We start from the raw sequence: 14718 nt of genomic DNA, 5'->3' as shown, positions 1-14718 counted from the left end.
TAGAAAGTGCGCAAAGTCATGCGTGCACACTTACCACTTTATGTGGATTTCAGAAAGTGCGCAGAGTCTTGCGTGCACACTTACCACTTTACGTGGATTTCAGACAGTGCGCAAAGCGTTAACGTGCACACTGACCACTATGTGGCTTTGAGAAGGTACACAGGCAAGCGTGTATACAGAGAGGTTCCCAAGCATCGCCTCAGACCCTGCTTACCGCTCCGTGACCCGCGGTTCCTCTTGCCCCTGCCCTTAGGCGGGGGAGGAGCGCGAGCCGCAACACTAGCCTTCTGCGCCCTTCTACGACCCTCAGATCGAGATGGGCCAGGACCCCTGAGTTGCTCGGGCTCGGACCTAGACCTTCGTGGAATGAAGGATTTAAAGGCCGCTGAGCGCGCCCTTGCCTCCCTGAACTTCCCGACCACCATCTCGACGGAGGTACCAAAAAGCTCAGAAGGCGAGACCGGAGCATCGAGAAGAAACCCCCTTTCTTCCTTCCCGATGTCAGCCAGGTTCACCCACAGATGTCTCTCCGTCACCACCATGGCCGCCATAGACCTGCCCATGGCGGAGGCGGCCTGCTGGGTAGCTCGGAGAGAGAGGTCTGTGGTGCGGCGCAGCTCGGCTACCTGGTCAGGTGAAAGGCCCTCACCTGTATCCAGGTCCTTCAGCAGGTCAGCCTGGTAGGCCTGGAGCACCGCCATCGTGTGCAGTGAAGCCACAGCCTGACTGGCTGCCGCGTATGACCTGCCATTTAAGCGGGATGTATCTTGGAGGGGCTTAGATGGCAAAGCGGGAGATTTAAGAGAGGATGTTTGCCCCACAGAGAGATAGCAAGCCAGCGTCTCTTCTACAGGGGGCATCCTCTCATAGCCGTTCTCATGCAAGCCCTCGATATTAGCATAGCTCGTATGCTGAAACCGGTGGATGCGAGAGGAAAACGGCCTCTTCCATTCCTTTTCGACTTCTGCATGTAAGTCAGGCAAGAATGGAAGGCTCACCTGGGCTGGAGGGCTATGGTCAGACAAGTACCGCTCAGCGAGGCGACCTCGTGGCGCCACCTTGCTGGCACGCTTCCATGGCAAATCTAATTTTGCCGTGGCGCGATCCATAACCTCTAACAGCTCCTCATACGCAGGACAGGAGGATTGAGAAGGCTCAGCCTCAGCTTCTTCACCACTCTCAGACATCTCCTGCTCTTCCTGGGTAGAACCCAGCAGAGCACTAACTTCAGTGTCAGAATGGGTTAATGATACCACATCTGCCTCCCGAAGTTCGCTCTCGTTCGCCGCCGGAGAGTGTGAAAAGGAAGGTCCCTCTCTACACTCCTCAGCGAGATCCATTTGTGATCCCCACGAGCTCATTCTCCTCCGTGCCTCGGCAACGGCGGGACCTGAGCCGCGGGATCCAGATGGCTGTCCCTCTTTCCTCGAAAAGAGAGACAAACGAGAGTGGAGCTTTCTCAGAGAGAAACGCTCGCAGTGCACGCAGACCGCCCCCTCAAGGAAATCGCGCGCGTGCTCTTCGCCCAAACAAGAGACGCAAAGAGTGTGCGTGTCATCGGGTGTCAGATAACGCTGACACAGATGCACACACTGTCTAAACGCCTTGCTAGTGGAAGCCATGATGACAACAGTAATAGATCGCTCTTACCGTTTTGGTCGTTTCTCAGATGCACGCTTCAAACAAAACAGTCAACTGAAGACGAAGAAGATATTGACGGGTCCTACGGGCGCGTATTTATAGTCGCGCTGGTAGTGACGTCAGAGGCTGTCGCCGGCCAACACGTTGGCGTTTTTCAAAGTATGCTTCAGACACGGGTCACGACGAGGTGTTCCCCATAGTGTCCCCTCAGAGGACGCAGTTCGAAGTTCCCTTGAAAGGGAACTTATGTTAGGACTTCAATGCTCAAGATTGTCAGTTTACAGGTTTCTGAGACCAGTAATGTTGAAATAGTGCTTCTTTTCAAATGAAGTGAAATCTAGCCCAAATCTGCTCAAAAGCTTCTCTCTCTGTGAGTTAGAGCTGCTTCATTCAGTGTTCAGTGCAAATCTTGCCAAACTGAAAGATGCTTATGTCTTATGAAATAAAATTATTTCTGCAATGCAGTGAGACAGTTTTTAATGTGTTAGAAGTTATATGCACAAAAACTTATGTTAGGACTTCAATGCTCAAGATTGTAAGTTTACAGGTTTCTGAGACCAGTAATGTTAAAATAGTAATTCTGTTCAAATGAAGTGAAATCTAGCCCAAATCTGCTCAAAAGCTTGTCTCTCTATTAGAGAAAGCTGCTTCATTCAATATTCAGTGCAAATCTTGCCAAACTGAAAGATGCTTATGCCTTATGTAATACAATGTTTTTGCAAATGCTGTAAGACAGTTTTTAATGTGTTAGAAGTTATATGCACAAAACCTTATGTTAGGACTTCAATGCTCAAGATTGTCAGTTTACAGGTTTCTGAGACCAGTAATGTTAAAAGAGTGCTTCGGTTCAAATGAAGTGAAATCTAGCCCAAATCTGCTCAAAAGCTTGTCTCTCTATTAGAGAAAGCTGCTTCATTCAATATTGAGTGCAAATCTTGCCAAACTGAAAGATGCTTATGTCTTATGAAATAAAATGATTTCTGCAATGCAGTGAGACAGTTTTTAATGTGTTAGAAGTTATATGCACAAAAACCTTATGTTAGGACTTCAATGCTCAAGATTGTCAGTTTACAGGTTTCTGAGACCAGTAATGTTGAAATAGTGCTTCTGTTCAAATGAAGTGAAATCTAGCCCAAATCTGCTCAAAAGCTTGTCTCTCTATGAGAGAAAGCTGCTTTATTCAATATTCAGTGCAAATCTTGCCAAACTGAAAGATGCTTATGTCTTATGAAATAAAATGATTTCTGCAATGCAGTGAGACAGTTTTTAATGTGTTAGAAGTTATATGCACAAAAACATGTGTTAGGACTTCAATGCTCAAGATTGTCAGTTTACAGGTTTCTGAGACCAGTAATGTTAAAATAGTGCTTCTGTTCAAATAAAGTGAAATCTAGCCCAAATCTGCTCAAAAGCTTGTCTCTCTATGAGAGAAAGCTGCTTCATTCAATATTCAGTGCAAATCTTGCCAAACTGAAAGATGCTTATGCCGTATGAAATAAAATGTTTTTGCAATGCTGTAAGACAGTTTTTAATGTGTTAGAAGTTATATGCACAAAAAACCTATGTTAGGACTTCAATGCTCAAGATTGTCAGTTTACAGGTTTCTGAGACCAGTAATGTTAAAATAGTTCTTCGGTTCAAATGAAGTGAAATCTAGCCCAAATCTGCTCAAAAGCTTGTCTCTCTATTAGAGAAAGCTGCTTTATTCAATATTCAGTGCAAATCTTGCCAAACTGAAAGATGCTTATGCCTTATGAAATACAATGTTTTTGCAAATGCTGTAAGACAGTTTTTAATGTGTTAGAAGTTATATGCACAAAAACTTATGTTAGGACTTCAATGCTCAAGATTGTCAGTTTACAGGTTTCTGAGACCAGTAATGTTGAAATAGTGCTTCTGTTCAAATGAAGTGAAATCTAGCCCAAATCTGCTCAAAAGCTTGTTTCTCTATGAGAGAAAGCTGCTTCATTCAATATTCAGTGCAAATCTTGCCAGACTGAAAGGTGCTTATGTCTTATGAAATAAAATGATTTTGCAATGCTGTAAGACAGTTTTTAATGTGTTAGAAGTTATATGCACAAAACCTTATGTTAGGACTTCAATGCTCAAGATTGTCAGTTTACAGGTTTCTAAGACCAGTAATGTTGAAATAGTGCTTCCGTTCAAATGAAGTGAAATCTAGCCCAAATCTGCTTAAAAGCTTGTCTCTCTATTAGAGAAAGCTGCTTCATTCAATATTCAGTGCAAATCTTGCCAGACTGAAAGATGCTTATGCCTTATGAAATACAATGTTTTTGCAAATGCTGTAAGACAGTTTTTAATGTGTTAGAAGTTATATGCACAAAAACTTATGTTAGGACTTCAATGCTCAAGATTGTCAGTTTACAGGTTTCTGAGACCAGTAATGTTGAAATAGTGCTTCTTTTCAAATGAAGTGAAATCTAGCCCAAATCTGCTCAAAAGCTTCTCTCTCTGTGAGTTAGAGCTGCTTCATTCAGTGTTCAGTGCAAATCTTGCCAAACTGAAAGATTCTTATGTCTTATGAAATAAAATTATTTCTGCAATGCAGTGAGACAGTTTTTAATGTGTTAGAAGATATATGCACAAAAACTTATGTTAGGACTTAAATGCTCAAGATTGTCAGTTTACAGGTTTCTGAGACCAGTAATGTTAAAATAGTGCTTCTGTTCAAATGAAGTGAAATCTAGCCCAAATCTGCTCAAAAGCTTGTCTCTCTATGAGAGAAAGCTGCTTCATTCAATATTCAGTGCAAATCTTGCCAAACTGAAAGATTCTTATGCCTTATGAAATACAATGTTTTTGCAATGCTTGTAAGACAGTTTTTAATGTGTTAGAAGTTATATGCACAAAAACTTATGTTAGGACTTCAATGCTCAAGATTGTCAGTTTACAGGTTTCTGAGACCAGTAATGTTGAAATAGTGCTTCTGTTCAAATGAAGTGAAATCTAGCCCAAATCTGCTCAAAAGCTTGTCTCTCTATGAGAGAAAGCTGCTTCATTCAATATTCAGTGCAAATCTTGCCAAACTGAAAGATTCGTATGCCTTATGAAATACAATGTTTTTGCAATGCTTGTAAGACAGTTTTTAATGTGTTAGAAGTTATATGCACAAAAACTTATGTTAGGACTTCAATGCTCAAGATTGTCAGTTTACAGGTTTCTGAGACCAGTAATGTTGAAATAGTGCTTCTGTTCAAATGAAGTGAAATCTAGCCCAAATCTGCTCAAAAGCTTGTCTCTCTATGAGAGAAAGCTGCTTCATTCAATATTCAGTGCAAATCTTGCCAAACTGAAAGATGCTTATGCCTTATGAAATACAATGTTTTTGCAATGCTGTAAGACAGTTTTTAATGTGTTAGAAGTTATATGCACAAAAACTTATGTTAGGACTTCAATGCTCAAGATTGTCAGTTTAAATGAAGTGAAATCTAGCCCAAATCTGCTCAAAAGCTTGTCTCTCTGTGAGATAGAGCTGCTTCATTCAATGTTCAGTGCAAATCTTGCCAAACTGAAAGATTCTTATGCCTTATGAAATACAATGTTTTTGCAATGCTGTAAGACCGTTTTTAATGTGTTCGAAGTTATATGCACAAAAACTTATGTTAGGACTTCAATGCTCAAGATTGTAAGTTTACAGGTTTCTGAGACCAGTAATGTTAAAATAGTAATTCTGTTCAAATGAAGTGAAATCTAGCCCAAATCTGCTCAAAAGCTTGTCTCTCTATTAGAGAAAGCTGCTTCATTCAATATTCAGTGCAAATCTTGCCAAACTGAAAGATGCTTATGCCTTATGAAATACAATGTTTTTGCAAATGCTGTAAGACAGTTTTTAATGTGTTAGAAGTTATATGCACAAAACCTTATGTTAGGACTTCAATGCTCAAGATTGTCAGTTTACAGGTTTCTGAGACCAGTAATGTTAAAATAGTAATTCTGTTCAAATGAAGTGAAATCTAGCCCAAATCTGCTCAAAAGCTTGTCTCTCTATGAGAGAAAGCTGCTTTATTCAATATTCAGTGCAAATCTTGCCAAACTGAAAGATGCTTATGTCTTATGAAATAAAATGATTTCTGCAATGCAGTGAGACAGTTTTTAATGTGTTAGAAGTTATATGCACAAAAACATGTGTTAGGACTTCAATGCTCAAGATTGTCAGTTTACAGGTTTCTGAGACCAGTAATGTTGAAATAGTGCTTCTGTTCAAATAAAGTGAAATCTAGCCCAAATCTGCTCAAAAGCTTGTCTCTCTATTAGAGAAAGCTGCTTCATTCAATATTCAGTGCAGATCTTGCCAAACTGAAAGATGCTTATGCCTTATGAAATACAATGTTTTTGCAAATGCTACAAGACAGTTTTTAATGTGTTAGAAGTTATATGCACAAAACCTTATGTTAGGACTTCAATGCTCAAGATTGTCAGTTTACAGGTTTCTGAGACCAGTAATGTTAAAAGAGTGCTTCGGTTCAAATGAAGTGAAATCTAGCCCAAATCTGCTCAAAAGCTTGTCTCTCTATTAGAGAAAGCTGCTTTATTCAATATTGAGTGCAAATCTTGCCAAACTGAAAGATGCTTATGTCTTATGAAATAAAATGATTTCTGCAATGCAGTGAGACAGTTTTTAATGTGTTAGAAGTTATATGCACAAAAACCTTATGTTAGGACTTCAATGCTCAAGATTGTCAGTTTACAGGTTTCTGAGACCAGTAATGTTGAAATAGTGCTTCTGTTCAAATGAAGTGAAATCTAGCCCAAATCTGCTCAAAAGCTTGTCTCTCTATGAGAGAAAGCTGCTTCATTCAATATTCAGTGCAAATCTTGCCAAACTGAAAGATGCTTATGGCTTATGAAATACAATGTTTTTGCAATGCTGTAAGACAGTTTTTAATGTGTTAGAAGTTATATGCACAAAAACCTATGTTAGGACTTCAATGCTCAAGATTGTCAGTTTACAGGTTTCTGAGACCAGTAATGTTAAAATAGTGCTTCGGTTCAAATGAAGTGAAATCTAGCCCAAATCTGCTCAAAAGCTTGTCTCTCTATTAGAGAAAGCTGCTTTATTCAATATTCAGTGCAAATCTTGCCAAACTGAAAGATGCGTATGTCTTATGAAGTAAAATGATTTCTGCAATGCAGTGAGACAGTTTTTAATGTGTTAGAAGTTATATGCACAAAAACCTTATGTTAGGACTTCAATGCTCAAGATTGTCAGTTTACAGGTTTCTGAGACCAGTAATGTTGAAATAGTGCTTCTGTTCAAATGAAGTGAAATCTAGCCCAAATCTGCTCAAAAGCTTGTTTCTCTATGAGAGAAAGCTGCTTCATTCAATATTCAGTGCAAATCTTGCCAAACTGAAAGATGCTTATGCCTTATGAAATACAATAATTTTGCAAATGCTGTAAGACAGTTTTTAATGTGTTAGAAGTTATATGCACAAAACCTTATGTTAGGACTTCAATGCTCAAGATTGTCAGTTTACAGGTTTCTGAGACCAGCAATGTTGAAATAGTGCTTCTGTTCAAATGAAGTGAAATCTAACCCAAATCTGCTCAAAAGCTTCTCTCTCTGTGAGTTAGAGCTGCTTCATTCAATGTTCAGTGCAAATCTTGCCAAACTGAAAGATGCTTATGTCTTATGAAATAAAAATGATTTCTGCAATGCAGTGAGACAGTTTTTAATGTGTTAGAAGTTATATACACAAAACCTTATGTTAGGACTTCAATGCTCAAGATTGTCAGTTTACAGGTTTCTGAGACCAGTAATGTTGAAATAGTGCTTCTGTTCAAATGAAGTGAAATCTAGCCCAAATCTGCTCAAAAGCTTGTCTCTCTATGAGAGAAAGCTGCTTCATTCAATATTCAGTGCAAATCTTGCCAAACTGAAAGATGCTTATGGCTTATGAAATACAATGTTTTTGCAATGCTATAAGACAGTTTTTAATGTGTTAGAAGTTATATGCACAAAAACTTATGTTAGGAGTTCAATGCTCAAGATTGTCAGTTTACAGGTTTCTGAGACCAGTAATGTTAAAATAGTGCTTCTGTTCAAATGAAGTGAAATCTAGCCCAAATCTGCTCAAAAGCTCGTCTCTCTATGAGAGAAAGCTGCTTTATTCAATATTCAGTGAAAATCTTGCCAAACTGAAAGATGCTTATGCCTTATGAAATACAATGTTTTTGCAATGCTGTAAGACAGTTTTTAATGTGTTAGAAGTTATATGCACAAAAACTTATGTTAGGACTTCAATGCTCAAGATTGTCAGTTTACAGGTTTCTGAGACCAGTAATGTTGAAATAGTGCTTCTGTTCAAATGAAGTAAAATCTAGCCCAAATCTGCTCAAAAGCTTCTCTCTCTGTGAGTTAGAGCTGCTTCATTCAGTGTTCAGTGCAAATCTTGCCAAACTGAAAGATGCTTATGTCTTATCAAATAAAATGATTTCTGCAATGCAGTGAGACAGTTTTTAATGTGTTAGAAGTTATATGCACAAAAACTTATGTTAGGACTTCAATACTCAAGATTGTCAGTTTACAGGTTTCTGAGACCAGTAATGTTGAAATAGTGCTTCTGTTCAAATGAAGTGAAATCTAGCCCAAATCTGCTCAAAAGCTTCTCTCTCTGTGAGTTAGAGCTGCTTCATTCAGTGTTCAGTGCAAATCTTGCCAAACTGAAAGATGCTTATGTCTTATCAAATAAAATGATTTCTGCAATGCAGTCAGACAGTTTTTAATGTGTTAGAAGTTATATGCACAAAAACTTATGTTAGGACTTCAATACTCAAGATTGTCAGTTTACAGGTTTCTGAGACCAGTAATGTTGAAATAGTGCTTCTGTTCAAATGAAGTGAAATCTAGCCCAAATCTGCTCAAAAGCTTGTTTCTCTATGAGAGAAAGCTGCTTCATTCAATATTCAGTGCAAATCTTGCCAAACTGAAAGATGCTTATGCCTTATGAAATACAATGTTTTTGCAAATGCTGTAAGACAGTTTTTAATGTGTTAGAAGTTATATGCACAAAACCTTATGTTAGGACTTCAATGCTCAAGATTGTCAGTTTACAGGTTTCTGAGACCAGTAATGTTGAAATAGTGCTTCTGTTCAAATGAAGTGAAATCTAGCCCAAATCTGCTCAAAAGCTTGTTTCTCTATGAGAGAAAGCTGCTTCATTCAATATTCAGTGCAAATCTAGCCAAACTGAAAGGTGCTTATGTCTTATGAAATAAAATTATTTTGCAATGCTGTAAGACAGTTTTTAATGTGTTAGAAGTTATATGCACAAAACCTTATGTTAGGACTTCAATGCTCAAGATTGTCAGTTTACAGGTTTCTGAGACCAGTAATGTTGAAATAGTGCTTCTGTTCAAATGAAGTGAAATCTAGCCCAAATCTGCTCAAAAGCTTCTCTCTCTGTGAGTTAGAGCTGCTTCATTCAATGTTCAGTGCAAATCTTGCCAAACTGAAAGATGCTTGTGTCTTATGAAATAAAATGATTTCTGCAATGCAGTGAGACAGTTTTTAATGTGTTAGAAGTTATATGCACAAAACCTTATGTTAGGACTTCAATGGTCAAGATTGTCAGTTTACAGGTTTCTGAGACCAGTAATGTTGAAATAGTGCTTCTGTTCAAATGAAGTGAAATCTAGCCAAATCTGCTCAAAAGCTTGTCTCTCTATGAGAGAAAGCTGCTTCATTCAATATTCAGTGCAAATCTTGCCAAACTGAAAGATGCTTATGCCTTATGAAATACAATGTTTTTGCAATGCTATAAGACAGTTTTTAATGTGTTAGAAGTTATATGCACAAAAACTTATGTTAGGAGTTCAATGCTCAAGATTGTCAGTTTACAGGTTTCTGAGACCAGTAATGTTAAAATAGTGCTTCTGTTCAAATGAAGTGAAATCTAGCCCAAATCTGCTCAAAAGCTTGTCTCTCTATGAGAGAAAGCTGCTTCATTCAATATTCAGTGCAAATCTTGCCAAACTGAAAGATGCTTATGCCTTATGAAATACAATGTTTTTGCAATGCTGTAAGACAGTTTTTAATGTGTTAGAAGTTATATGCACAAAAACTTATGTTAGGACTTTAATGCTCAAGATTGTCAGTTTACATGTTTCTTAGACCAGTAATGTTGAAATAGTGCTTCTGTTCAAATGAAGTGAAATCTAGCCCAAATCTGCTCAAAAGCTTGTCTCTCTATGAGAGAAAGCTGCTCTATACAATATTCAGTGCAAATCTTGCCAAACTGAAAGATGCTTATGCCTTATGAAATACAATGTTTTTGCAAATGCTGTAAGACAGTTTTTAATGTGTTAGAAGTTATATGCACAAAACCTTATGTTAGGACTTCAATGCTCATTATTGTCAGTTTACAGGTTTCTGAGACCAGTAATGTTGAAATAGTGCTTCTGTTCAAATGAAGTGAAATCTAGCCCAAATCTGCTCAAAAGCTTGTCTCTCTATGAGAGAAAGCTGCTCTATACAATATTCAGTGCAAATCTTGCCAAACTGAAAGATGCTTATGCCTTATGAAATACAATGTTTTTGCAAATGCTGTAAGACAGTTTTTAATGTGTTAGAAGTTATATGCACAAAACCTTATGTTAGGACTTCAATGCTCAAGATTGTCAGTTTACAGGTTTCTGAGACCAGTAATGTTGAAATAGTGCTTCTGTTCAAATGAAGTGAAATCCAGCCCAAATCTGCTCAAAAGCTTGTCTCTCTATTAGAGAAAGCTGCTTTATTCAATATTCAGTGCAAATCTTGCCAAACTGAAAGATGCTTATGTCTTATGAAATAAAATGATTTCTGCAATGCAGTGAGACAGTTTTTAATGTGTTAGAAGTTATATGCACAAAAACCTTATGTTAGGACTTCAATGCTCAAGATTGTCAGTTTACAGGTTTCTGAGACCAGTAATGTTGAAATAGTGCTTCTGTTCAAATGAAGTGAAATCTAGCCCAAATCTGCTCAAAAGCTTGTCTCTCTATGAGAGAAAGCTGCTTCATTCAATATTCAGTGCAAATCTTGCCAAACTGAAAGATGCTTATATCTTATGAAATAAAATGATTTCTGCAATGCAGTGAGACAGTTTTTAATGTGTTAGAAGTTATATGCACAAATACATGTGTTAGGACTTCAATGCTCAAGATTGTCAGCTTACAGGTTTCTGAGACCAGTAATGTTGAAATAGTGCTTCTGTTCAAATGAAGTGAAATCTAGCCCAAATCTGCTCAAAAGCTTGTTTCTCTATGAGAGAAAGCTGCTTCATTCAATATTCAGTGCAAATCTTGCCAAACTGAAAGATGCTTATGCCTTATGAAATAAAATGTTTTTGCAATGCTGTAAGACAGTTTTTAATGTGTTAGAAGTTATATGCACAAAAACTTATGTTAGGACTTCAATGCTCAAAATTGTCAGTTTACAGGTTTCTGAGACCAGTAATGTTAAAATAGTGCTTCGGTTCAAATGAAGTGAAATCTAGCCCAAATCTGCTCAAAAGCTTGTCTCTCTATTAGAGAAAGCTGCTTTATTCAATATTCAGTGCAAATCTTGCCAAACTGAAAGATGCTTATGTCTTATGAAATAAAATGATTTCTGCAATGCAGTGAGACAGTTTTTAATGTGTTAGAAGTTATATGCACAAAAACTTATGTTAGGACTTCAATGCTCAAGATTGTCAGTTTACAGGTTTCTGAGACCAGTAATGTTGAAATAGTGCTTCTGTTCAAATGAAGTGAAATCTAGCCCAAATCTGCTCAAAAGCTTGTTTCTCTATGAGAGAAAGCTGCTTCATTCAATATTCAGTGCAAATCTTGCCAAACTGAAAGATGCTTATGCCTTATGAAATAAAATGTTTTTGCAATGCTGTAAGACAGTTTTTAATGTGTTAGAAGTTATATGCACAAAAACTTATGTTAGGACTTCAATGCTCAAGATTGTCAGTTTACAGGTTTCTGAGACCAGTAATGTTAAAATACTGCTTCGGTTCAAATGAAGTGAAATCTAGCCCAAATCTGCTCAAAAGCTTGTCTCTCTATTAGAGAAAGCTGCTTTATTCAATATTCAGTGCAAATCTTGCCAAACTGAAAGATGCTTATGTCTTATGAAATAAAATGATTTCTGCAATGCAGTGAGACAGTTTTTAATGTGTTAGAAGTTATATGCACAAAAACCTTATGTTAGGACTTCAATGCTCAAGATTGTCAGTTTACAGGTTTCTGAGACCAGTAATGTTGAAATAGTGCTTCTGTTCAAATGAAGTCAAATCTAGCCCAAATCTGCTCAAAAGCTTGTTTCTCTATGAGACAAAGCTGCTTCATTCAATATTCAGTGCAAATCTTGCCAAACTCAAAGATGCTTATGCCTTATGAAATACAATGTTTTTGCAAATGCTGTATGACAGTTTTTAATGTGTTAGAAGTTATATGCACAAAACCTTATGTTAGGACTTCAATGCTCAAGATTGTCAGTTTACAGGTTTTTGAGACCAGTAATGTTGAAATAGTGCTTCTGTTCAAATGAAGTGAAATCTAGCCCAAATCTGCTCAAAAGCTTCTCTCTCTGTGAGTTAGAGCTGCTTCATTCAATGTTCAGTGCAAATCTTGTCAAACTGAAAGATGCTTATGTCTTATGAAATAAAATGATTTCTGCAATGCAGTGAGACAGTTTTTAATGTGTTAGAAGTTATATGCACAAAACCTTATGTTAGGACTTCAATGGTCAAGATTGTCAGTTTACAGGTTTCTGAGACCAGTAATGTTGAAATAGTGCTTCTGTTCAAATGAAGTGAAATCTAGCCCAAATCTGCTCAAAAGCTTGTCTCTCTATGAGAGAAAGCTGCTTCATTCAATATTCAGTGCAAATCTTGCCAAACTGAAAGATGCTTATGCCTTATGAAATACAATGTTTTTGCAATGCTGTAAGACAGTTTTTAATGTGTTAGAAGTTATATGCACAAAAACGTCTCAAGGTTACGTATGTAACCCTAGTTCCTTGAAGGAACGAGACGCTGCGTCGAAACGCTTTTGGGGAACGTCCCTGACGAGACCGACTCTGAATATCGTGTGCAATCAGTCCATCGGAAAGGCGTGACGTCGCGGGCGGGGTGACGTAGCGACCAGGAAGCTATAAAAGCACATGCCGTGCAGCTGGCTTCAGCTTCGAGTAGGGAAGCAAGCGCCGGCAGGGGTGCCGGGAGTATGGCTCTGCGACGCAGCGTCTCGTTCCTTCAAGGAACTAGGGTTACATACGTAACCTTGAGACGTTCCTTTTCAGGAACTCGAGCTGCGTCGAAACGCTTTTGGGGAACGATGTGCCCACGCTGCCAGACTTCCAAATCCCTGCCTAGTGTGTAGTCAAAAGAGCACAGCTAAGACGAGAGAACAGAAGAGCCCGGCGTGGCTCGCATGTCAAGATCGTAAAATCGGACAAATGTGGAGGGCGTGGACCACCCCGCAGCGTTGCAGATGTCCAAGAGGGACACACCTGCTGAGAAGGCCTTGGAGGCCGCCATACTCCGAGTAGAGTGAGCCTTGGCCCCCAAAGGAGGGGGAAGACCAGAGGACTCATAGGAGACGTTGATAGCCTCGACTATCCAACGACTAAGGGTCTGCTTGGTGGCAGGAGAACCCTTGTTAGAAGGACCGTAGCAAACAAGCAATTGGTCTGATTTTCTCCACAGGGCAGCTCTGTGGACGTATGCGTCCAGTGCTCGCACTGGACACATACAGTTTAGCTTCTCTTGGTCTGGCTCCCGAAAGGGAGGAGGACAGAAGGCCTGCAGTACGATAGGTTGTGGTGTAACAGAGGGAACCTTCGGAACGTAACCCGCTCGAGGGTATAAGAATGCTTTGGCCATACCAGGGGCAAAGTCTAAGTAGGTAGGGGCCACCGAAAGGGCCTGAAGATCTCCAACTCTCTTTAGTGAGGTGATTGCCAGTAACAGGGCAGTTTTAAGTGTCAGATGTCTATCTGAGATATCTTGTATTGGCTCGAATGGAGCTTTACAAAGAGCCTCTAGAACCACAACCAAATCCCAGGGGGGAACACGGGATCGTACTGGACTGACCATTGAAAGGGACGTGGAAAGCAGCTATGGCCGCCACGAAAACCTTTAAGGTGGAGTGGGATAACCCCGCAGAGAGCCTGGCTTGTAAAAACTCCAGAACTGTACCAACTGGGCAGTCTGCTGGGTCAAGCTGGCGGTCTCTGCACCATGAAGTGAAGAGCTTCCACTTCAGGGCGTACAGTTTCCTCGTAGAGGGAGCTCTGGATTGGAGTAGGGTCTCAACAACCTCGGTTGAGAGACCAGCTGCTAATAGCTGTGCCCCCTCAGGGGCCACACCCACAGCTTCCACAACTCCGGGCGAGGGTGAATTATCGTGCCCTGCGCCTGTGAGAGTAGGTCTGTCCTGATCGGTATCTCCCACGGAGAGCCGTCGAGGAGCGAGACTAGATCTGAGAACCATACTCGGCCCGGCCAGAACGGGGCTACTAGTAGTAGACGGACCCCGTCCCGGCGTACTCTCGCCAGAACTCCCGGGAGCAGAACGATAGGGGGAAAAGCGTACAGACGAAGCCTCGGCCAGGTCTGTACCATAGCGTCCAGTCCCAGAGGAGCTGGATGAACTAGAGAGAACCAGAGGGGACATTGGGATGTCTCCTGAGTCGCAAAGAGGTCCACCTGGGCTGTACCAAGTACTCTCCATATGTGCTTCACCACCTCGGGGTGAAGCATCCATTCCCCGGGCCTCGGCCCCTGTCTCGACAGTATGTCTGCTCCCACATTCAATCTCCCAGGAATATACGCTGCTCTGATCGAGAGGAGCTTGACCTGGGACCACAGAAGGATCTGGTGTGCCAGCTTGTACAAGGGGCGCGAACGCAGACCCCCCTGGTGATTGATATAAGAGACCACTGATGTGTTGTCGGTGCGCACCAACACATGGTGACCTCTCAGGTCTGGGAGGAAATATTTCAATGCTCGATAGACCGCTAGTATCTCTAGGCAATTGATGTGCCATGTTAGATGGCGACCACTCCACAGACCGCGGGCAGGGTGG

This window comes from Carassius carassius, unplaced genomic scaffold, assembly GCF_963082965.1.
Source record: "Carassius carassius unplaced genomic scaffold, fCarCar2.1 SCAFFOLD_78, whole genome shotgun sequence".
Classification (NCBI taxonomy): Eukaryota; Metazoa; Chordata; class Actinopteri; order Cypriniformes; family Cyprinidae; genus Carassius; species Carassius carassius.
Note: the sequence above shows the minus strand (reverse complement) of the source record.